Here is a 25,007-nt window from a genome sequence, read left to right as displayed (position 1 = left end):
GTAAGAGGAAACAATCTAGCCGACGCAGAGGCAAAACGGGCTGCCTTGTTAATGGTTCAGACCTTGGGAGAGGAACCTGAAAGGCTAAAAATAGAGAAGACTTTCACTCTCCAAGAATTGGATAAGCTAAAACAAATTGGAGCAAAAAGAGATGGTGATAAATGGCTGCTACCAGATGGTAGGGAAATTCTTCCAAAGGGATTAGCCAGAGGAATACTAAATAAATTACACCATAAAACCCATTGGGGAATTCAGGCTTTAGTGGATCAGTTTGAAACAAAATATGCCTGCATCGGAATATACGGATTAGCCAAAAGGATCTTAGAGGGATGTTTAACCTGTCACAAAGTGAATAAACGACAACTTAGGGAGAAGGTTCAAGGGGGTCGTGAACTGGCTAAAAGGCCCTTTGAGAAAATACAAGTGGATTTTACTGAATTACCGAAGGTTGGGAGATATCAGTATTTATTAGTCTTGGTTGATCACCTTACGCACTTTGTAGAAGCCTTCCCAGTGATAAGGGCTACTGCAAAGACAGTTATTAAAATCCTCTTGGAAGAAATTATTCCGAGGTATGGAACTATTGCGGTAATTGACTCAGACCGAGGCCCACATTTTACATCCAAAATAATTAAAGAAACAACTGAATTGTTCGGTACAAAATGGGAATACCATACTCCCTGGCACCCACAAAGTTCCGGGAAAGTAGAAAGAATGAATGGGGAAATAAAGAAACACCTAACCAAACTTTTGGTGGAGACAAAAATGAATTGGACTAAACGTCTACCGCTGGCCTTGCTTTACATTAGAACTCAACCTAGGACAGATACTGGTATATCCCCCTTTGAAATGTTGTATGGGATGCCTTATGACTTTGGATTATTAGTAGAGCACCCAAAGGTCGAGGATAAAATTTTAACAGAATATATTTTAGAACTTACAAGAAGGAGACAGGAACTAAGAAAGAAGGGTTTGGTAGTACAAAGACCTCCCTTGGACATTTCCATACACCAAATCCAGCCTGGAGACCAGGTATTAATCAAAACCTGGAAAGAAACCTCCCTAACACCCCGTTGGGAAGGACCCTTTGTTGTTTTACTTGCCACAGATACGGCTGTACGGACAGCAGAAAAAGGATGGACTCATGCCAGCAGAATTAAGGGACCTATCTTCCCAGAAAGGTGGACCGTAACGTCAGAACCAGGAGACCTCCGAATGAAGATAAGGAAAAACGAGACCGGTAAATGAACCACTCCAGAAGGGAAGCAAGAAATAGTTTACATCAATGGTTCCAAATACCACCTGGAAATACCCTATGAAAAGTATATTTTGCACCTTGGAGTGAGGAGAGAATACCTGACCAAACGGGGGGGGGGGGGGTGGGGCTGGATTATACAAACTGACAGGAACTCCTCAGGTTTTTCCTTTTTGCTGTGAGACGGAGACAGAAATACCTGAATCACCCAGTATAGGAGATCTCCGTAGAATACCCTGCGTGAAACACCCCACTTCCGGACATTTATGTTGGGTTGTTTGCCGATGTTTAAATTGCGATAAAGAATGGTCCTGTGTTTCATTTAAGAGACAACCTTATTGTATGAAATGTCGCAATAATTTGACACATACCAGGGAACAACGGGCTCAAGCAGAGATTCGTAAATTATTTTGTGGGTGGGAATTGTCAATACCCGAGCTTTGGGAAATATATGAAACAGACTGGTATAGAGTTTTAAGACAGTGTGTTATAAGATTTGCCTGGAAACGGGCACAACAACCAAACAGGTGGAAATATATTTGAGAGGTAACTAACTCTTTAGACCTTGGAAATTATTGACAGGATAACAGCAAAATCCCCCTGAAGACTACCTGCTGCTGCCGAGAAGATATTAATATCCCGTTGCTCTCCACAAAAGAGTAGATGAGGAAGGCAGAGAGGTACTGAACAGTGGGGGAAATGAAAGCTGGTATCCTATTAATGGTATTAATTACCACGACTTTAGAAAATGAACATCAACCCTTCAATTGGACCTTAGGTCGATGGGAAGATTCAATAGAAGTTCGGTATAATGTGACAGCCGGACCCCCAGAATTCCAAGTTAAATTGGAAGAATTAGCCTTTTATGAACTAGACCCACCCGGTCGACAAGAAAGAGCAATAAAACCTTTTTATCTCTGCCCCAGTTCGAATCCAGGGAAAAGCTATTGCAATTTCCCTAATCACTATTACTGTGCATATTGGGGATGTGAAACCATAGCTTCAAACTGGGATGTAGCCAGTAAAGATAGATTTTTAAATATAATATGGGGGCCCAGAGGATGCAACCCGCCAGCTTCTAGCTGGGATGGACACATAGAGGGCTCCCATCTTGGCAACTGTAAGCATGTTATATTAGAAATCCTACAGCCTAATGACCATGGATGGTTATTTGGATGAACCTGGGGAATGCGATATTGGGAATCTGGAACTGATAGAGGAGGACTAATATTCATTCAAAAACGGGAAGTTAAAATACCACAAGCAGTAGGGCCCAATCGAGTCATCACAAAGCCAAAGGGAGGAAACTCCACAGCCTCAGTCACCCCAGGGACATACCTAACCTCTACAAATAAAGTGGAGAAAATACCCAAAGATGATGAACCCTTATGGGCTGTAATGAAGGCAGCCTATCAAGCTCTAAATGCAACAAATCCAAATTTTACCACTTCCTGTTGGTTATGTTATGATGTAAAACCCCCTTTTTATGAAGGGATAGCTGTGCCATCTCCCTTTAATACCTCTGCCGAGGAGAATCCCTCCAGATGTAATTGGAAAGAACGGAAAGCAGGGATTACTCGCCAACAGGTCAGAGGGAGCGGTTGGTGTATAGGAAAGGTGACGAATGGGGAAAGAGCTCTATGTACTAACCAAACTCAAAACTTTACATCTGATATTAAATGGATTCTGCCTAGTCCTGGGGCATGGTGGGTTTGTTCCATAACCGGATTAACACCTTGTTTGTCCACTGCTGTTCTCAAGAAAAATGCCTCAGAATTTTGTGTACAAGTTACTGTGGTACCTAGAATCCTCTTACATGGGGAAGAAACTATGTATTTACATTGGAGCAATTCAGGACATAAAATCAACAAAAGAGAGCCAATATCTGCAATTACTATAGCTACTCTACTTGGTCTAGGGGTCGCCGGGACCGCCACTGGCATAACCTCCTTGGTACAACAACAACAGAGTCTAACATCTCTAAGAGCTGCAGTAGACGAAGATTTGGCCCGAATAGAAAAATCTGTTTCCTATTTAGAGAAATCATTGACCTCATTGTCAGAAGTAGTTTTACAGAATCGAAGAGGATTGGACCTTTTCTTCATGCAAAACGGAGGATTATGGGCTGCCCTAGGTGAAGAATGTTGCTTTTATGCTGACCATACAGGGGTAGTAAGAGATTCGTTAGCTAAGCTGAGAGAAGGATTAGAGAAAAGAAAACGGGAACGAGAGGCTCAGTCCTCCTGGTATGAATCTTGGTTTAATCCGTCACCATGGCTGACTACCTTAATTTCTACTTTGGCGGGACCCCTCATAATGTTACTATTGGCTCTGACTTTTGGACCCTGTGTCATTAGTAAACTTGTAACCTTTTTTAAAGGCAGGTTAGAAAAAGTGCAGCTAATGGTGATGAAGCAATCAGAACTGGAAATGAAAATTATACCGAACGAAAATCCTGAATTAGATGCCGCTTGTGAGGTATTGTCTAGGTTTGATCAGCAAATCACTTATAAATCAAAGAAGGGGGGATTGTAATAAGTAACTAAGGGTAATTTGCTGATCAAACAGGTTAAGCAAGAGGAACAAACCCATTGTAGCAGTCTTGAGAACTTCCTATTTAACCAGAAGATACACGTCCACAATGTTATCTGGCAACACCAAACATGGGAACACCCTGTTTGACAAAAAAGGCTTAACCACAATGTCATCAGAATGTGTTACCTTGAGCGAATGTTAAACCGTTAATGTCTTGCTAACGTGTGCCATTGTACCAATCAACCCTGAAAAGAATAGATTGTATAAGCTGATTCTGTGACGATATCTTATCGAAATTGCCCCAAGCAAGAAGCCCCTCGGAAGAAGCCGAGGGGCGTACCGAAGATGTTGCAATCGACCTCTGTGAAGATAAAAGGAGTCGTTTAGCTTGCCTGAATTTGCGAGTCTTTGGTGGAGCTGCGACTCCCCGGCCGCCCAGCGCTGCTTTTGCTTTCCTACCTTAATAAATATTTAATAAATCTATTTCGGACTCGATTTGTCTTAAAATTCAACTATAACAAGACCCTCCCGTTGAGTCAGAAAAGGGCTCAGAAAGGACCCCCTTGCTTTCTAAACTCCTTCTCAAAGAGGAGTCTAGGTGCGGCTGGATCCAATCCTAGTCCCAGACTTGGTCAACGGTTTATGGCTGAAGGATTATATGTGCGCAATCAACCCTCTATATTACTTAGCTAAGATTTCAAAGTTTAGCATGCTATTAGTCACTTACCGAGAATCTGTTGCGGCAAGGAATCATAGAATCATAGAATGAATCATAGAATGGTTAGTGTTGGAAGGGACCTTAAAAATCATCGAGTTCCAACCCCCCTGCCATGGGCAGGGACACCTCCCACTAGACCAGGTTGCTCAAAGCCCCATCCAGCCTGGCCTTGAACACTTCCAGGGATGGGGCATCCACAACTTCCCTGGGCAACCTGTTCCAGTGCCTCACCACCCTCACAGTAAAGAATTTCCTCCTAATATCTAGTCTAAATCTCCCCTCTTCCAATTTAAAACCATTACCCCTTGTCCTGTCACTACATCTCCTGACAAAGAGCCCCTCTCCGGCTCTCCTGTAGGCTCCCTTCAGATATTGGAAGGCTGCTATGAGGTCTCCCCGGAGCCTTCTCTTCTCCAGGCTGAACAACCCCAGCTCTCTCAGCCTGTCTTCATAGGGGAGGTGCTCCATCCCTCTGAGCATCTTCGTGGCCCTCCGCTGGACCCGTCCCAACAGGTCCATGTCCTTCCTGTGTTGAGGACTCCAAAGCTGGACACAGTACTCCAGGTGGGGTCTCACGAGCACAGAGTAGAGGGGTAGAATCACCTCCCTTGATCTGCTGGCCAGGCTTCTTTTCACGCAGCCCAGGATGCGGTTGGCTTTCTGGGCTGCAAGCGCACATTGCCACTCATGTTGAGCTTCTCATCCACCAACACCCCCAAGTCCTTCTCCTCAGGGCTGCTGATTCTTGACAGAAGGAACAACTGGACCTAAAATCAGGTAGCAGAAACTTCAGTGGGCTGATTGCCCAAGAAACTTGGCTATACCACATGAAATGTGTCTGTGGGAAAGTAACGGAAGATTGGCGAGGAGGACTGTAAATACGCTCAAGTGACTTGCATGTGGGCTGCTGGAAAACACATATATCACACTAATTGTTGCTTAGTTCTGTGTGCTCAACAAGTAGAACATGTGCACTTAGATAACACAGGCCTGGGACGGACTCAGGGGCACCTTATCGAACACGCCTGAGATTCCTGCCCTGCTCTTGAAGAGATCAAAGCACAGCGGAAAACTCTGCCTGCCAGAATCCTTGAAATACAGGCCCAAACAGCAAGTGGGAGCTCTCTCGCTCTCTCACTCCCTTGCTAACAAGGACTCTTTTGCTAATAAGGACTCTCTCGCGCTCCGCGGTGCCTGCAGCCCCTGCTTGCCTGCCTCTGCCCGGGTGCTGCTTCAGAGGTTCCCCGATCCTTGAGGTATTGAGATTAAATTTGTTCTTTGCCCTTAATCCATGGTTTTGTGGTTGTTCCTGCGTCCCGCCTGCATCATCTCACACAGTGTCCTTAAGGTGAACTTGACTAATTACAATATGAAAACCACTCCTCTAGAAGTTATGATACCCGCCTCTGCTTGAAGATCCTTACCCACTGAGCCTGTGCAGTAAAATTAAGAGACATTGTACCTTTAATTGAAGATGAGGACATTTTACACCAATCAGCTTCAAGATAAGGAATTATGAACACCAGTAAAAAGTTGATAAACAATGAATATGTTAATTATGCCAATTTATAATGTATAAATGGATGACTGTTTCAATGCTGGGTATGCTAGCTTTGTGGAGATACCCTCTAGCACCCTTTTCAGTGCAGAACTGCTAATAAATAGCTAATACCTCGACTCTGTGTGTTATTGGCATGTACACGGGGTAAACAATCCCACAAGTTTTGGCATTACACTGGGAACCCAGAGATGCTGCCCAGCAAAGATCAGACCCACTCCCATAGACACAGGAGCCTGTCAGAGGAGGCAGCAGCTGTGAAGCACTAACATCTCAGCAGTCAAGAAGGCAAATCCCTACTCTTGAAGTGAAGGACATGCAAAACCAGGCCAACAGCTGCTCCCCACAGGGGAGGGGAAGCTGTTTCTCCAGACAGTAGTGGCAAGCAGTCTCTAGTGTGAATCTGAAGGTAGACATGCCACAGGTCAGAGGTGCCAGCCCCCAGATTTTTTCCTTCACATCTCAAACTAGACACTGAAACCTGGAGTTCAAGGGTAAAGTCTGGGCTCAGGCCTTGGGATGGAGAGCCAAACCTCATCTACCAAGTAGGGAGCTACCTACCTGCTTCTGCAGCCCCTTCTGAAGCAGAGCCAGAAAATCCAGGTAATGTTCCACCACATCAGCCACCCTGCAACAGGGACAGAACACATGGTGGAAGGAACAGGGGGACCCCAAGAAGTACCAGCAGCCAGGTGGAACTTGAATCACCAGCCTGCACCACACTTACTCTGGTCATGATACCCATGACTTGAGCAGACCTACAACAGCAGTACTGAACCAGGCAATTTCTAGGAGCACAGAGAAAACCACAGATCCCAAACAAATAGCTTGTTGCAAGCAGACCAGAGGCGCTGTTACCTCCAGTCCTGGAGACACCACTGTGCCAGCAGGTACTTCACTTCAGAGGGGTGGCAATGGCAAAGGAGAGAAGCTAGTATTGTTGTGTGGACAGGGAGCTCTGTTTGGATTAGGAACTATGGACTAGAGGAAGCAGCTGCTGGAGGTTTCTTTCTCCCCCCAGAGCCTGTGAAACAGGAACAGACAATATGGTCAACGCAACTCTGGTCAAGTCCCAAGCAGCTGAAATCACTTGCCATTTCTGGCATCTGGAAATGCACCCAGATGAGCAGAAGCAATGCGTTTCAGGAGCACAGCTACATTGTTCTCACTTGCTACAGCATGGCTGCTTCCGGGAAGAGGAAGAGCAACCAGGATCACACAGGGACAGGCAGACTTATGCTTGCCACACAGCATCAGGAGATATGTAAGATCACCCAGAACACATGGTGCCTCAGGTTTTCAGTTCAAGGTGCTCTGAGCTGCTTGGAACAGCATCTCCCATCACAGCCACAGACCTAGTTAGACCAGATCTTGGTCCACTCTCTCTGAGAGAGATCCCTCTCCACAGTTGTGTTTGTATCTTACAGATTTTGAAAAGCTGAAGAGCTAACTCAGTGTTTACTGCTGTGACCTACTCCTCTCAGGCAGACCAAGGTTGCTATGGCTAATGCACACCACCTGACAGCCACAATCTGCCTTTTAAAGGCTTCTTTACTAGATACTTTATTGAGAGACTGATACTTTCTGACACAAGACTGTAACCTCTTCTCCCAAGCCACCAAGAACATGAACTGGGACCCAAAGGTCTTGCCACATCCAACAGCCAGGTGCTGAGCAAAAATTTTGGATTATATGTGCGCAATCAACCCTCTATATTACTTAGCTAAGATTTCAAAGTTTAACATGCTATTAGTCACTTACCGAGAATCTGTTGCAGCAAGGAATCTCTCAGCCTCGAGGAGTAGAACCTTAAGCGAGCATCCTCACAAAAGGGGAGATCCTGGCATGCAGCCGCTGCCATACAGAGAGCTCCAAGGGCTCTTGGGCTGTCTGCTATTTATAGAGTAAGATAATTGACCTATAGCCATATTCTCATGGGAACAAAATTTCTAGGTCTCTGCTCCAGGCTGTTTTGGCTGTGTTGCCAGCCATCCCCCAAAGTCCAGGTGCAACTTATCACAACTGATGTTGTGACGGCCATGGTGGCCATGGCCCGAGCAGGAGCTGGGGGGGGGAAAAACAGGGAGAGCACACCGCCACAGGGGGAAAAAAATTCAGCACAAATACCTACATGAAACTTCTATAAGGTCTACAATGTCTTAATACATAACATAAATTTTATCCTAAAAGATTAAATGCTATTCTCAATATTTCTTAAATGTGTTCAGCTACCTATGGGTCCTTACTCATCTTATTCATTTAATAATGAATGATTTGCATGCAGAATATTTTTTAAGTACTTTAGGTTTTTTTCATTTTTATCACCTAGTTAACAGGAGGACACCAACCTGAATACACCTTTTCCTCCTTCTGTTCTCAGCCTGTCATTGTAGATTTAGAAGTTTTATTATGCTCTCCTGCAGTAAACCAGCAGAACTGATTCAGAATACTCTTTACAGAGTTAACAAGTTCTACAAAAGTTAAGGGTACACAGTATTCCCTGTATTCTGTGCTTGAAGCTTTATCATTTATAATTATAGTTCAACCCAACATGGGGAACAATAAATCAATATTTAGAGCAGAACTAGACACTGCTGAGCAGTCTTAAGTAGCCATTAGATACTGGATTCCATCACATATAACCATGAACTTTATGGAATACACTAAAAATTCATAACTATAATGTACTAAGAGAACACTACAAGAGCAGGAAACATTTTAAAGCATTTAACAAATGACTAGAGATCACATAATGTTTTAGGTCAGAAGGGACCTCTTGAGATCATCTGGTCCAACCCCCTATTCAATCAGGGTCAGCCAGAGCATGTGGGCCAGGACCGCGTCCAGGCAGGTTTGGGCTATCTCCAAGTACAGAGACTCCACAGCCATTCTGGGTGACCTATCCCAGTGTTTGACCACCCTCACAATAAAAATATGTTTTCTTCTTTGTGTTCAGAGAGTTACTACTACATAATGTAATTGACTTAACAGATACCATAAGATTTATTTTCCAACACAATACTTCAAAGCAGCTGAGAAAATCAGTTCAAATAAAAGACTTAAAATCACTTGAAATTGAATTGCGGACAAATGAAAGACATTGGCAGCATTCATATTTCTTATGAAATAAAGAACTTCAGTTATACCCTCATATACATCAAAAAAGTAAAGAAAACTTTTTATATTTTTACATGACACATATTCAATATAAACAAAACTACATATCATTATGTATGCTCACCAATATTGTTTTGTTAAGATTTTGTCCTACGCAACAGTAGCAATGGTAAAACAGACTAAAGACAGCCTGTTGTCCAAGCTTCCCCACAACCTCTGTCCTCATCTAAGGAAGTCAACATTTGGCAACTTCCTCCTCTGTTGATGTTTGGTAATTAGTGGAAGAGCCCAGTGAACAACAGAGAGTTTTCCTACCATCACTTGCAGTGTCCAGAAACAGCAAAAATCCAAAGTTTTAAACACAGATATGACAGGAAAACTGCTGCTCATACACTGAAAGCCCAGACCAGAAGAGATCCAATTTAGTCATAAATCAAATTACGTTTCTAAAAAGTGAAACCTGACCAAGCAGAGGCACATTTTCACAGAGAAAGCAAAGGCACAGCTATTCAAAAAAATATTCTCCTGCTAAGGTGAGGCTTACAGTCTTAACCATGAAAAAAACCCTACATTTCTCCACTCCCCTCAACAAAACAAGTGGTATTTATAGAAGACTGTGTTCAAGTATCTTGCTATCTTTTCTTGCAGAAACAGTTTTGTCTTTTTATTTTTATTTTTTATTAAAAAAGTTAATATTAAAACTTGGAGCAGTTATCCAGCACAGAAGAAATCAGTATGAACAGTTCATCATAAAGTAGTAATTAAATGGCCTTAAAATGAAAAGTTTCAGGGAACCTTAAGGTGTTTCCAAGTCTGATTTATAAATAACAAACACAAATACAACAAATGCCAAAGTTCTTATACCACACCACACTAAGACAGATTTTAACATTCTGTGAAGACCCTAAAAACCAAGCCTATCTAAAGTTTAACAGGGTCTAGACACAGGAAACCTGTATCTATAATGAAGTCTGCTTCTAAGTTTGGGTTAGAGAAGACTTCTTTTTTAATATTAAAAATTGTGGTGTAATGCCTGAGGAAAACATAGACAAAATTTATAATCTTAAAAAACCTCAAACTACAATCAAAATAGTCTGTACCCCACAAATTAAAGAGTTAATTCATTTATTTTCCCTTATATCAATCCAATTAAGCTTAAACAATGAAAAATTCACAGAAAACCAAACCCATAAAACTTCTTAAAAATAGGAAGATGAAATTCCATGTTAAACATACAAATGACAGTTTAAAATAAGCACAAAAATACACAATAATGCTCAATATTTTGTCAGAGCTATCAATTAAAATAAATATTTCAAATTTGTTTCTTCCTGTTATTTTCTCATATGTCATTGCCCAGAAAATTGTTGGAATTGTTCTTCCCACTTAGTTCCAAGCAGGTATTTTCACTCCAGAATATGTGTGTTGCTCTCATTCTGGTTAATACAGTTTTAAGCTGAATACAGTTCATGAAAAAAGGTTATTCAGAAACTGCTGTTCACAAGTAACTACTTTAAAAATAGCCTCTGAGTATTTCAAAACGAATAGGATTAATCAAGGACATTCTTGCTCACAGTGTTGATGATCAGAATTAAAAAAATCTACCCTTCAGAGAAGCTAAAAATAGGAATATAAAACTAAGTATTCTTGGTTAATGGGTAACTTCATTAAAGTTTTGCAACAATTTTAAGCATATTGCTCAAAAAAGGATTTTCCTCCATAACTGGTAGGTTTTCCAAATTTTTCTTTAGGTTTCTAAAGGCAAAAGAAATCAGTTCAAAATGTTAAGCCATCACTTGTTGGGAATTAGCTCAACTTCAGCAAAAGCGGCATATGTTTCTCAAAAAGTAAGGTAAGTTTTAGTGAATAAAAATACAAATATGCATTTTAACAGTCTTCACTTTATTAATCTAAGAGGCTTAAATTCCATTTTCCTGCATGTCCTGGTTTGAGGTAAAATAGAACCAACTTTCTGTTCAGTAATTTTACTTCTTAGCTAAGCCTCTTCTAACTCTCTGAAATTACCAGCATATTGCGCAGAAAACTGTTCATTCTCAGAGTGATAAGACCTGTGTTTATAGTCAATGCCAAGGAATGGTGTGCAGAGAGGCCTCTTGCTTATACTTATTGCTATAACAGCCAAGGTCAGCTAACTTTGTTATTTGGCCTGTTGGAGGGTCGGAAATGGAAAAGTGTAATGAGGTCCCACCTGCAAGGAGGAACAGACAGGGCAGGTGGCCCAAACCTGAGCAACAGGGTATTCCATCCCATCTGCCCCATGCTCAGTATAAAAGATGAGGGATCAAAGGGTTTTTTTCTTCAATAGCCGACGTCTGAAAAGGACTCTCTCTGTTCATCTGCCTTTGATCCTGATCTGTGTGTTCCTGACTCCAGAGCTGGAATCCAGTTCCCATCCATTGCTGAGTCCAGTCTGGGACTTCCCCAGTGCCTCCTGGTGATGTCATCCTGGGAGCTTGATACAGTTTTGTATATATTGTATCTATTTTCATTATTTCCTTTTTATTTTGTTATTAATATGTCATTGAAGTAGTTTAGTTCCTTCTAAACTCGTAAAACTCTTTATCTCTCCTCCTCCTCTCCTTGGAGTGAGAGGTGGGGGGACAGCCTCTGTCACCCGTAATTGGCGGATTTGGCCTAAACCACAACAAATATACTGTTATTTTGTATAGTCAAGCACCCTCCTAACAAATCTCATTAATATGTAAATTTAAGTCAATCAGTCTTCTCCCTGACAGCGCCATGAATTCCTAGCGCACTGAATAATTGGCTTTCACTTGGCATCCATTATTTATTAAAGATGTCAGAAAAATTATGGAAAATGCACTGCAATTGATATGACTGCAAATTACTTGGCCATCACTTAATTGTTCCTCAAATCATACATTTACATACAAACAGCCTAAATTCTGATCCATAATGATGCAAATAAACTAAAAATCTCTTCTACTACACAAGGTGCCCTGTTGTCTCATGTGTTCATTTAAGAACCTATGGCAAAGGCACACATATCTAGTCCTGGTAGAAATTACCCAAGCTGAATTAGTTATGAAAGACAGAAGCATCTTAGGTATGAAAAAAAGAGCCAAAACTGGCTCCAGCAGTTTTGTGTGAAATCTGAAAGGCAAGAGCTGCAATCAGGTCTGTTTATTCATTCACAGCAGTTAGTCCATGGAACATTTCCAGTCTCTCCGAAACAGAAAAGCAGATGTGAACTAGAACATAAAGAACCATGGGTTTAAATTCCACTTTATTCTTTCCTTCAAGTTTCCTAAACTATCACCATTTCTACAAAATTTCATATGGGAGGTCTAGGGTCTCGGGCATCATGAGTCTTAGTCACAAAGAACAAAGAAATCCATACGTGCATGCATACTTGATACATGCCATCCAGAGGGACCTTGACAGGCTTAAGAGGTGGGCTCATACTAACCTCATGAAGTTCAACAAGGCCAAGTGCAAGGTCCTGCACATGGGTCGGGGCAATCCCAAGCAAAAACACAGATTGGGTGGAGAATGGATTGGGAGCATCCCTGAGGAGAAGGACTTGGGGGTGTTGGTGGATGAGAAGCCCAACATGACCCAGCAATGTGCACTTGTAGCCCAGAAAGCCAACCGCATCCTGGGCTGCATCAAAAAAACATATGGCCAGCAGGTCAAGGGAGGTGATTCTACGCCTCTGCTCTGGTGAGACTCCCACCTGAAGTACTGCGTCCAGCTCTGGGGCCCCCAACATAAGAAGGACATGGACCTGTTGGAACGAGTCCAGCGGAGGGCCACGAAGATGATCAGAGGGATGGAGCACCTCTCCTATGAGGACAGGCTGAGAGAGATGGGGTTGTTCAGCCTGGAGAAGAGAAGAGAAGAGAAGAGAAGAGAAGAGAAGAGAAGAGAAGAGAAGAGAAGAGAAGAGAAGAGAAGAGAAGAGAAGAGAAGAGAAGAGAAGGGAGTGTAGCAGTAGGACAAGGGGTAATGGTTTTAAATTGGAAGAGGGGAGATTTAGATTAGATATTAGGAGGAAATTCTTTACTGTGAGGGTGGTGAGGCACTGGAACAGGTTGCCCAGAGAAGCTCTGGATGCCCCATCCCTGGAAGTGTTCAAGGCCAGGCTGGATGGGGCTTTGAGCAACCTGGTCTAGTGGGAGGTGTCCCTGCCCATGGCAGGGGGGTTGGAACTCGATGATCTTTAAGGTCCCTTCCAACTCTAACCATTCTATGATTCTATCTACAATACATTGACAACATCATTGGATGGGGCAATAGAGCAGAAGACGTTTTTGAGAAAGGGAAGAAAATATTTCAAATTCTTCCAAGAGACGGTTTGGCCATAAAATGAAGTAAGGTCAAGGGACCTGCGCAGGAGATCCAGTTCTTAGGAGTAAAATGGCAAGATGGGCATTGTCAGATCCCAATGGATGTAATCAATAAAATAGCAGCTATGTCTCCACCAACTAGGAAAAAGGAAACACAGGCTTCCTTAAGCATTGTGGGTTTTTGGAGACGCATATTCCAAATTACAGTCTGATTGTAAGCCCTCCATATCAAGTGACCCAGAAGAAGAATGATTTTAAATGGGGACCTGAGCAACAACAAGCTTTTGAACAAATTAAACAGGAAATAGTCTATGCAGTAGCCCTGGGACCAGTCTAGGTGGGACAAGGTGTTAAAAATGTGCTCTACACCACGGATGGGGAGAATAGCCCCACCTGGAGCCTCTGGCAGAAAGCACCAGGGGAGACTAGAGGTTGACTGTGAGGGGTTTGGAGTTGTGGATACAGAGGATCCAAAGCCCACTATGCTCCAACAGAAAAAGAGATATTGGCAGCATATGAAGGGATTCGAGCTGCTTTGGAAGTGGTTGGTACAGAAGCACAGCTCCTCTTGGCACCTCGAGTGCCGGTGGAGGGCTGGATGTTCAAAGAAGGGGTCCCCTCCACACATCATGCAACTGATGCCACATGGAGTAAGTGGGTTGCACTGATCACATAACAAGCTCAAATGGGATACTCCAGTCACCCAGGAATTCTGGAAGTGATCATGGACTTGCAAGAGGGCTGAAACTTCAGAGTGTCACCAGAGGAGGTGGTAGAGCAGCGGAAGCAGAGCAACTGGCAGCGCAGAGGCAAACCCATCTGGGTTGCTGAACTGTGGCAAGACATTTCTGCCCGGATAGAGAATCTGGTTGTAAAAGTACCTTATGTAGATGTCTGCATACCCAAGAGTCAAGCTACTGAAGAACATCAAAACAACCAGTAGGTGGATCAGGCTGCTAAGATTGGAGTGGCTCAGGTGGATCTGAACTGGCAACATAAGGGTGAATTATTTTTAGCTTGGTGGGCCCATGACACCTCAGGCCAACTAGCTCCAGAAAAAAAAAATTCTGCCAATTTAATTGCTGAGTAGGTAGTCAAACTAAATTTTGCACTGAGGCTCATGAAAGTGGAAACAAAGTGTTACTAATACTATACCACTGATGAACAATTTTTGGTTGACACAGGCAGTATTGTTACACAGACCTTTTGCATTCCTACAGCAGAAGCCACAGCAATAACTGTCATCCATCTGGTTTCAATTAAAAAATATATTACAGTCTTAAAGAAACCTAATCCCATCAAGGCCTCCAACCTCTCAGTCCAAGACAGAAGGCGATCCTCCTCTTCTACTCTTCCTTTGTCCAATCACAGACTAAAACTGGGTTAAACCAATTACAAAACCGTATTTTTAGACAAAGCAAATTATCAAATTTGATTCTTTTTAAAGTTCAGAGAGAAGAATGCAAGTTACTTTCTTTCAGTAAGTAACATGCAATAAGTATTCTGCTTCAAGAACTTTAGGAAAACATATTACTTGATTGTCTCATTATCTAAAAATACTTCCCTTCTTTTAACCAATTTTCTTACAAACAATTTAATTTTCATTTGAGATGAAAAGGGGATTCTAGAATCCAACTGGTAGTGCAGAAATATGACTCTACTTCAGATGTTTTTGCTATGTTTCTAATTTTCTAATAATTATATTATTTCAACAAGGCCAAGTGCCGGGTCATGCACTTGGGTCACAACAATCCCATGCAGCGCTACAGGCTCGGGGAAGAGTGGCTGGGGGTGTTGGTTGACTGTCAGCTGAACATGAGCCAGCAGTGTGCCTGGGTGGCCAAGAAGGCCAACAGCATCCTGGCCTGTGTCAGGAACAGTGTGGTGAGTAGGACTCGAGAGGTGATCGTCCCCCTGTACTGGGCACTGGTGAGGCCCCACCTCGAGTGCTGTGTCCAGTTTTGGGCCCCTTACCACAAAAAAGACATTGAGGTGCTGGAGCGGGTCCAGAGAAGGGCAACGAAGCTGGTGAGGGGTCTGGAGAGTAAGTCTTATGAGGAGCGGCTGAGGGAGCTGGGGTTGTTCAGCCTAGAGAAAAGGAGGCTGAGGGGAGACCTTATCGCTCTCTACAACTACCTGAAAGGAGGTTGTAGAGAGGTGGGGGTCGGTCTTTTCTCCCAAGTCACAGGCGATAGGACACGAGGAAATGGCCTCAAGTTGCACCAGGGGAGGTTCAGATTGGACATCAGGAAAAATTTTTACACTGAAAGGGTTATTAAGCATTGGAATGGGCTTCCCAGGGAAGTGGTTGAGGCACCATCCCTGGAGGTTTTCAAAAGATGGGTTGACATAGTGATTAGAGACATAGTTTAGTAAGGGGGGGGGGTTGTATGGTTTTCTTTTGGTTTTTTTATCAGTTAGGTTGATGCTTGGACTAGATTAACTTAAAGGTCCCTTTCAACCTAGACAATTCTATGATTCTACGATTCTATGATTCTATATCCCCTGCTTATTTAAGATGAAGTGAATATAGTTGTAAACTAAGCCTGGCTGAAATTAGCTGTTTGTCCAAATACATCTCCTTATAATTATTTTCACATAATAAATTATACATCTATTAACACAGAACGCCACTGCATTTCAGTTCCATTCCCAGACAAAGAGTATTAAAAGACAGTTTGAAAGACCTCAGTGATAGCTGGTGTCATTCTGTATTCCAATGATGGGGGGGTATCTTAAAAAAATTGTTAATATGTTCTTATTTATGATAGTTATAAACCACAATACTCTGCATGAAATACCAATGCCTGAACAGAAGTGTTAAGGTACATTAGCCGAGCTATAGCAGAACTACTTCAGTCTAGAGAAATACAGGGGGAAATCAAATTTAAAAAAAATAATATTCAAATGATGATATTTTCTCTAAGGTTATGGGATCATCTTATATTCGTTACAAGTAAGTACCCCAAACATCCTTTTATGTGACTGTACAAAGTCCATCTTCACCTACTGTTGTAAAACAGTATATATATCAATGAATATGTACATCTTTAAACATGAATTAGTTTCAAATTAAATGGTAAAAGTTAACAGTAGTAACACCACAAGTCTGTAATAAACGCAAACAAACAGAGCTGTGGAGCAATTTTATACTGTTCTTTCCAGAAGTATTCTGTCTTTTAATTTAAATTGTTATTCAGAGTTAAATCACTATCGAAACCAATGTTAATAGCATCATTTTCTTGAGCTCTCTAGTTTTTCTGTTATTAGAAGTGATAGGATTTATATTTTGAATATCCCATTAATAAATTTTAAAATAAGGGTATACTCATATTTACGTAATAAAAATGAAAATACACCAATTTTTATTTTTATTTTTTTACACTGCACATTTCAAAAACACATATGCAAGTCTCCACACAGTCCCTCAGCACTTTAACAAAGCTCAGGCAAGTAATGTAATGTTCAGCGTGCTGTGATACTGGGTATTCATATCTACAATGAAAGCAGATTCTACCCAGTTTGAGGACAGAATGGCAAACCTTTTTAACTCTGACTCACCAAAAAAAAATCTTCTACAAAGAGCCACAGAAAAAGAACTTTCTCTTCTGCCAATGGAATGTGCCCAGGGTAAATCACACAGGTTATAATCCGGAAGGAGAATTCTCATGCTCTGCAGAAGGATGAATGCCTTGTGTTAGTGAAGCCTTAAAGAGCTAATACTTATGCATTTGATTTCCAGTTTTATTAAACTCTGCATAAAACCACATCTTAAAAGACTAAGTATATCCAACAATGGAAATAATTCAGAATGCAAGCACACAATTGTAATTTTAAAAAGTCACAAACTTGCCTTCTTCCATGGGCTTACAAACTGTGTATGTGCATATTGAGTTAACATGGATTATAACAACTTGATGTCACTCTTCCATGTCAAGCAGCAAGTTACAGAGCTTTTGGTAGTTCTTGTGAAACAGATCTATTCTATCTTGACACACTTCCTCAAATGCCATCACAACGCTCCCAGCTACCAGCTAGAAAACAAAATATTAACCGGGTCAGTGTCCCTTCCACAGTTCATCCACAAGTGAGAATCAAAATTAATACTAGCAATTCTCAGCAATTTCAGATTGTTGCTATTCAGTGAAAAGAAACAACAACAACAAAAAACCCCAACCCTAAGGCCACAGAAATGGCATCTTGTTTAAAATAGAATTGAGATAAGTTTATTAGAATTGAGAAAACATTCGTTGTTTCTATTACACACATAAATCTTAGTTCCCGGTCCTGAAGACAGTGCAACATAAGCATAATTTTTTTTTCTTACAGTTATATTTTCATAGAATCATAGAATGGTTTAGGTTGGAAGGGACCTTAAAGATCATCTAGTTCCCACTCCCTGCCATGGGCAGGGACACTTCCTACTAGACCAGGTTTATTTTCCAAATAAATTATCAGAGAAATTGCAATTAACTCAGAAATAACAGGAAAAAATTACAGGTATAATAGTGATGTGCCCAACAAGGTCTATTGGGGTTCTCATATCAACACTGGCATGATCAAACTAAAGAGAAGCTGGGGGTAAGTTTTCCAACACTACTGGGATCCAAACTTCTCTCTCAATATGGCTAAATTAACTGTCGTGAAATTTTATCTTTAGTGTTTCATGCACACACTTTCCAAAAAAGTCATAAATATTAGTAATACAGACATACAGTAATACTTTCCCTCAAAGAACACAAACAGAATTTCTGCATGTTGTTCAGCACTTTTCTAGCAGTTCCAAAGTTACAGAAATGGATCATTTATGCCCTGCAGTGTCCTCACACATTTTTTGCCCCCATAAGAAATAAATCATTGTGTATATATTGTTTGGGTTGAGCGACACAGAACTAACTTTTCTTCTAATGCTGAGGAAAACTGCACTTTTAGAAGGCTCTGGTGTCTGAATTCAGGAAAATATTTACTTTATAGCCAGCCAGGCTATGTGGGATTCAAGGTCTCAGTGTTTTTGAGCCTTGCCAGGTACAGGGACGAGGAGGAGCAAGGTCTGGGCATTTGACCCAGGCTGGCCAACAGGATTATTTCATACCATGAATGTCACATTCAATATAAATATGAAAGTTTTCAGAGAAGTTCTCTCTTTTCCTTGATGGCAGTGGTCCAGAGAACTCCTTGTCCTGGTGCCGGACCCCTGAGGCCTTCCTTTCCTCCCAAAGCCATTGCACTTGCAGTGTCCGACATTTGTCGTCTGCTGCTGAGAGTGCACAGCTTCCTACTGATATAATTGGCTGAGTATAATTCTTGTATATCTTATATCAGTATTGGGATTAATACTGGTTCTTTGGTATTATTGTTAAGTATTTAATCTTATTCTATTAAATCTATTTATATTTCAACCCTCGTGTTACTTTGTGTTCCCCGCTTCCCCTTTCCGGGTGGGGAGACATCATCGGGTGATAGAATTGTCTAAATGACAATAAATTGTTATGGTTTTTTTTTCAAACCATAACATATATAAAGATCCTCATAGTGACTACGATTATAAAAATAGCTTTGTTTTCATGAGAAAATTAAATAGAGAAGGAAGGGAGACAGAGAGAGGTATTTATGACTATAAGAATAGTTGCAGCCTAATATTTAAAAAAAAACATTTAGCTTTATAGGTGAAGGACAATACAGATGCTGGTGTCCAACTGTAGTTCTGGTGTGGATAGTCTTGCCTTTTACTACTACTAACAGTGCACACACATTTTGCTGTATTTCTCTTTCATTTGGATATGATATAGTTTGAAAGTTGACATAAAATAATACATATAACGCTAGTTTAGATATTTTAAAACTGAGCACATCTCATTTTAAAAGTTCAGTTACTGTGAGTAAAACAACTTGATACAAAGAAATAGTCATACTGAAATATAGGAATTCTAAATAATTACTTATTTCAATTCATATCAGTTGCCTATTCAAGTTTACACTGAGAATGCTGTCAGTTGTGAACGTTTAAAATATACTAATAAAAATTTGAACATACATTATGAAATGCAAGGGGTGCACCGGATGAACAAGAATTTTATTCCTGTGGCGAGTCCCTAGATTTACAAGTTAATACAGGAATTGCCATATATCACACCACCACAGATTATGCCACTCTCCCCATTATGGCATTGTTCAAAATTTAGCTTTTTGTTTTAAGGGGGGGGGGATAAAAATGTCACAATGTAAAACAGGTTCAAAATGCATTAGTAACAAGAGGATTTATCTGAGAAAAATTCCTAATGCTTTCTTAATAAGATTATTTTCTAGTTGACACTGTTCCCCCTATAGTATGATCCTAATATACATCTAAACATCAGAGGAACAACTAATAATCTGTTTATTAAGTGCTCAACATTCCATAAAAATGTTTGGAATTAAAATAAAATGATCCAATCAGAATATAAACCCCTAAAATATAGCTTTCCAAAAAACAGTCAGTTAATTTCCATCACATGATGGAACCATGATCAGTTGCCCAGCCCATCCTGAGCAGTGATTGTGGATTCCTGCCCCCTGGCCAACCCCCATTTATATACTGAGCATGACATCTATGGTATGGAATATTCTGTTGGCTGGCTTTTCCTGTCTATGCTCCCTCTCAGCTTCTATGGGAAGCTGAAAAATTCCTTGACTAATATAAACGTTACTTAGCAACAACCGAAACAACATGTGTTATCAACATCCATCACCATTCTTCTCATACTAAGTCCAAAACACAGCAGCTGCTAGAAAGAAAATTAACTGTATCCCAGCTGAAACCAGGACACACAGACTGTTTTTCCCAGCCAGTTCCTTACGTGCAGTATGGGAATCTTAAGTTCTTCCACAGTGCACAGGGGTTTTGATTGAGCAGGGCCAGGTCAACTTGCAGATCCTCCAGTGTTAACTAGCCAAGTGGCTTCTGCTAAATGGGTATCCCAATGCTTGAAGGTCCCAGCACCCTTGGCTCTCAGTGTAGCTTTTAAATCTATTGTATTGTTCAATTTTCCCAGAGGCTGGTGCATGACAGGGGATGTGATACACCCAGTCAATGCCATTCTCCTTGGCACAAGTGTTTATGAGGTTGTTTCGGAAATAACTCCCATTGTCCAACTCAATTCTTTCAGGGATGTCACCATAAAACTTGCTTTTCAAGGCCCAAGATAGTATTCTGGGCAGTGGCATGGGTTACAGGATATATTTCCAACCATCTAGTAGTTGCTTCCACCATCATAAGCACACGGTGCTTCACATGGCTGGTTTGTGGTTGTCATAGTTTAGACTGGACTGGCCACTGAAACGAATGACAGATGCTCTCCTCCACCTCCCTCTCCAAGGAGAGGAGGGAGAGAGAGAAAGAGACTTACGAGTTTAGGAAAAAACTAAAACTAAACTACTTTAATGAAATATTAATAATAAAATTAAAATGAAATAATGAAATGTATACAATATATACAAAAACAGTATCGAGCGCCCAGGATGATGATCACATCACTGGCAGGCACTGGGAAAGTCCCAAACTGGACTCAGTGATGGATAGGAACTGGATTATGCATGGATCAGGATCAAAGGCAGACAAACACAGTCCTCCTTGGATGCCAGCCATTGAAGAAAAAGGACTGATCCTTTGATCCCTCAGCTTTTATGGCAGATGGGATGGAATACCCTGTTGGTCAGTTTGGGGTCACCTGTCCTGTCCGCTCCTCCCTGCAGGTGGGACCCCTCTATGCTTTTCTGTTTCTGACCCTCTAGCAGGGCAAATAATGAAATTAGCTGACCTTGGTTGCTATAGCAATACCAGAGAAGCCGAGGAAGAGCTGAGAGGCCCGAAACGAGTCGGGAATCTCGTGAGGGAGCCATGAGGTTGACGTGGCTGGGGGTGTGCTGGGTGAGCTGCGGCAAATTTAAAAGTGGCTAGCCTACTCAGCGCATGCCGGGTGCATGTGGTGAGCGCAAAGGGAGGAACATCAGCGTACAGGTGCACATGCGCAGGGCGCGCAGGAAGCAGCCAGCAGTGATTGGTCCCCTCCCGGCGCTAGAGAAGAACATGGCCACCACACGACCAAAATCCACTGCAAGAAAGAATGTGGGAACCCAGACCAAGCTGACGCGCAAACACATGGACGTGCAGGTCTCCGGCTGCAGCGAATGCCTGAGCCTGGCACTGGTACCTGAGGGAGCCAGAGACACTGCCTGTGTGCGGTGTGACCAGATAAACAATCTGCTCAGGCAGGTGGTCGAACTGAGGGAGGAGCTAGAAAGGTTAAGAAGAATCAGAGAATGCGAAAGTGAAATAGATTGGTGGAGCCATACCCTGAGGCAAAGGCAGCGGGTAGAGGCTCTACATGAAGTGGATGATCCCCTTCCCTCCTGTCACCAGGCAGAAGGAAGGGACTTAAGGGACAGGGGGGAACGGAGACACGTCTCTCCTCGGAGGGGCAAGCAAAACCACTCCCGGCCCCCCTCACCTTCCCAGTTGCCCTTGCACAATAGGTATGGGGTTTTGGAAACTGAGGGCCAGGTAAATGAGGATAGAGAGGAAGATTCATCCAGTGAGTCGCCCAGGGCTAGTCACTCACCCCTATGCCTTGGGATTTCCTCAATTAAGAAAAAAAAGAAAGGTAATTGCGGTGGGTGACTCCCTTCTGAGGGGAACAGAGGGCCCCATTTGTTGACCAGACCCAGCCCACAGGGAAGTCAGCTGCCTCCCTGGGGCCAGGATTAAGGATATACAGAGAAATCTCCCTACCCCGGTTCGGCTCTCAGATTACTACCCATTACTGATATTTCAAGTAGGTGGTGATGAAGTAGCTACCAGAAGTCTAAGGGCAATGAAGAGAGACTTTAGGGCTCTGGGATGGCTGGTTAAGGGATCAGGAGCACAAGTAGTGTTCTCCTCTATCCCACCAGTTGCAGGGATCGACAAGGGGATAAACAGGAAGAGCCAGCAGATTAACTCCTGGCTCTGAGACTGGTGCAACCAGAAGAACTTTGGTTTCTTTGATCACGGGTTGATCTACAGGACACCAGGCCTGCTGGCAACAGGTGGGGAAAGCCTAACCAGAAGGGGAAGAAGGATCCTGGGACAAGAGTTAGCAGGGCTCATTAAAAGGGCTTTAAACTAGGTTTGAAGGGGGATGGGGATGAAACTGGGATTACTAAAGTGGAGCCTGGGAGCAGCATGCCAGTGCTTGTGGGTAAAAGTACTAGCAAGGTCTTGCAGTCCGTTGTCTCAGAGGAGGTGGGGGATGGTGATCCATGTGGTAGCAAAGACATGAGGGATAGTAATAGGTTGGCAACTACAGAAGGGTCTGAGCATGGTCAGGTGGGAATTAGGGCTCGTCCCCCCCAAAAAGTGGCAGGACAATTAGCCCAGATGAAATGCATCTACATGAATGCATGCAGCATGGGCAACAAACAGGAGGAGCTGGAGGCCATTGTACATCAGGAAAACTATGATATAGTTGCCATCACAGGAACGTGGTGGGAAGACTCACACAACTGGAGTACTGCGATCGATGGCTACCAACTTTTCAGAAGGGATAGGTAAGGAAGGAGAGGCGGTGGGGTGGCCCTCTATGTTAGGGACAGATTTGAATGCCTAGAACTTAACAATGTGAATGACAGCGTTGAGTGTTTATGGGTAAGAATCAAGGGGAAGGCCAATAAGGCAGACATCATGGAGGGAGTTAGTTACAGACCTCCCAACCAGGATGTAGAGGTTGATGAAATATTCTATAAGCAGCTGACAGAGGTCTTGCGATCACTCGCCCTTGTTCTCGTGGGGGACTTCAACTTCCCAGATGTCTGCTGGAAATACAACACAGCAGAGAGGGAACAGTCCCGGAGGTTCCTGGAGTGTGTGGAAGACACCTTCCTAACACAGCTGGTGAGAGAGCCAACCAGGGAAAGCGCCCTACTGGACCTGCTGCTTGTGGGGGGTGTAAAGGTTGGAGGTCGTCTTGGGCAGAGTGATCATGAAATCATAGAGTTTTCAGTTCTTGGAGAAGCAAGGTGGGGAGCCAGCAGAACTGCCACCTTGGACTTCTGAAGGGCAGACTTTGGCCTGTGTAGGAGCATGGTTGAGAGTGTCCCTTGGGAGACAGTCCTGAAGGGCATAGGTGCCCAGGAAGGCTGGTCATACTTCAAGGAGGAACTCTTAAAAGCACAGGAGAAGGCCATCCCCAGGTTCCGTAAAACGAGCTGACGGGGAAGAAGACCAGCCTGGCTAAATAGAGAGCTTTGGCTAGACCTCAGGAATAAAAGGAAAGTTTACGATCTCTGGAAAAGGGGGTTGGTTACTTTTGAGCAATACCAAGATGTAGTGAAGATATGCAGGGGAAAAATTAGAAGGGCCAAAGCTCAAGCAGAACTTAACTTGGCCACTACGGTTAAAGATAACAAGAAGAGGTTCTTTCAGTATATCAACAGAAAAAGGAAGACTAGGGAAAATGTAGGCCCACTGATGAATGAGGTGGGCGCCCTAGTGGTGGAAGACACAGAGAAGGCGGAGTTACTGAATGCCTTCTTTGCTTCGGTCTTCACTGCTAAACTGTCCCTCATGAATCCCAGACCCTGGAAGGGGGAAGGTCTGGAGAGAGGAAGATTTTCCCTCTGTAGAGGAGGACTGGGTTAGAGACCACTTGGCCAAACTAGACATCCATAAGTCCATGGGCCCTGATGGGATGCACCCGCGAGTGCTGAGAGAACTGGCAGATGTTATTACTGGGCCACTCTCCATCATCTTTGAAAGGTCATGGAGAACAGGAGAGGTGCCTGAGGACTGGAGAAAGGCAAACATCACTCCAGTCTACAAAAAGGGCAAGAAGGAGGACCCAGGGAACTACAGGCCAATTAGTCTCACCTCCGTCCCTGGGAAGGTAATGGAGCAACTTGTTCTGGATGTCATCTCCAAACATCTTAAAGAACAGGAAGTTATTGGAAGTGTTCAACACGGATTTACCAAGGGTAAATCATGCTTGACCAATCTCATAGCCTTCTATGATGTTATAACTGGATGGCTAGATGAGGGGAGAGCAGCAGATGTCATCTACCTTGACTTCAGCAAGGCTTTTGACACTGTCTCCCATAACATCCTCATTAGGAAATTAAGGAAGTGTGGGCTAGACGAGGGGGCAGCGAGGTGGACTGAGAGCTGGCTGTGTGACAGAACTCAGAGGGTTGTAATTAATGGAGCAGGGTCAAGTTGGAGGCCTGTAACCAGCGGTGTCCCCCAGGGGTCAATACTCGGCCCGGTCTTGTTCAACATATTCATCAATGACCTGGATGAGGGGACAGAGTGTATCCTCAACAAATTCGCTGATGATACCAAACTGGGAGGGCTGGCCAACACTCCAGAGGGCTGTGCTGCCATCCAGCGTGACCTGGACAGGCTGGAGAGCTGGGCAGAGAAGAACCTAATGAGGTTCAACAAGGGCAAGCGTAGGGTCCTGCACCTGGGGAGGAAGAATGCCA

The sequence above is a fragment of the Numenius arquata genome, chromosome W (assembly GCF_964106895.1).
Source record: "Numenius arquata chromosome W, bNumArq3.hap1.1, whole genome shotgun sequence".
Classification (NCBI taxonomy): domain Eukaryota; kingdom Metazoa; phylum Chordata; class Aves; order Charadriiformes; family Scolopacidae; genus Numenius; species Numenius arquata.
The sequence above is the reverse complement of the archived record's forward strand: the minus strand, read 5'-3'. Positions refer to the sequence as shown.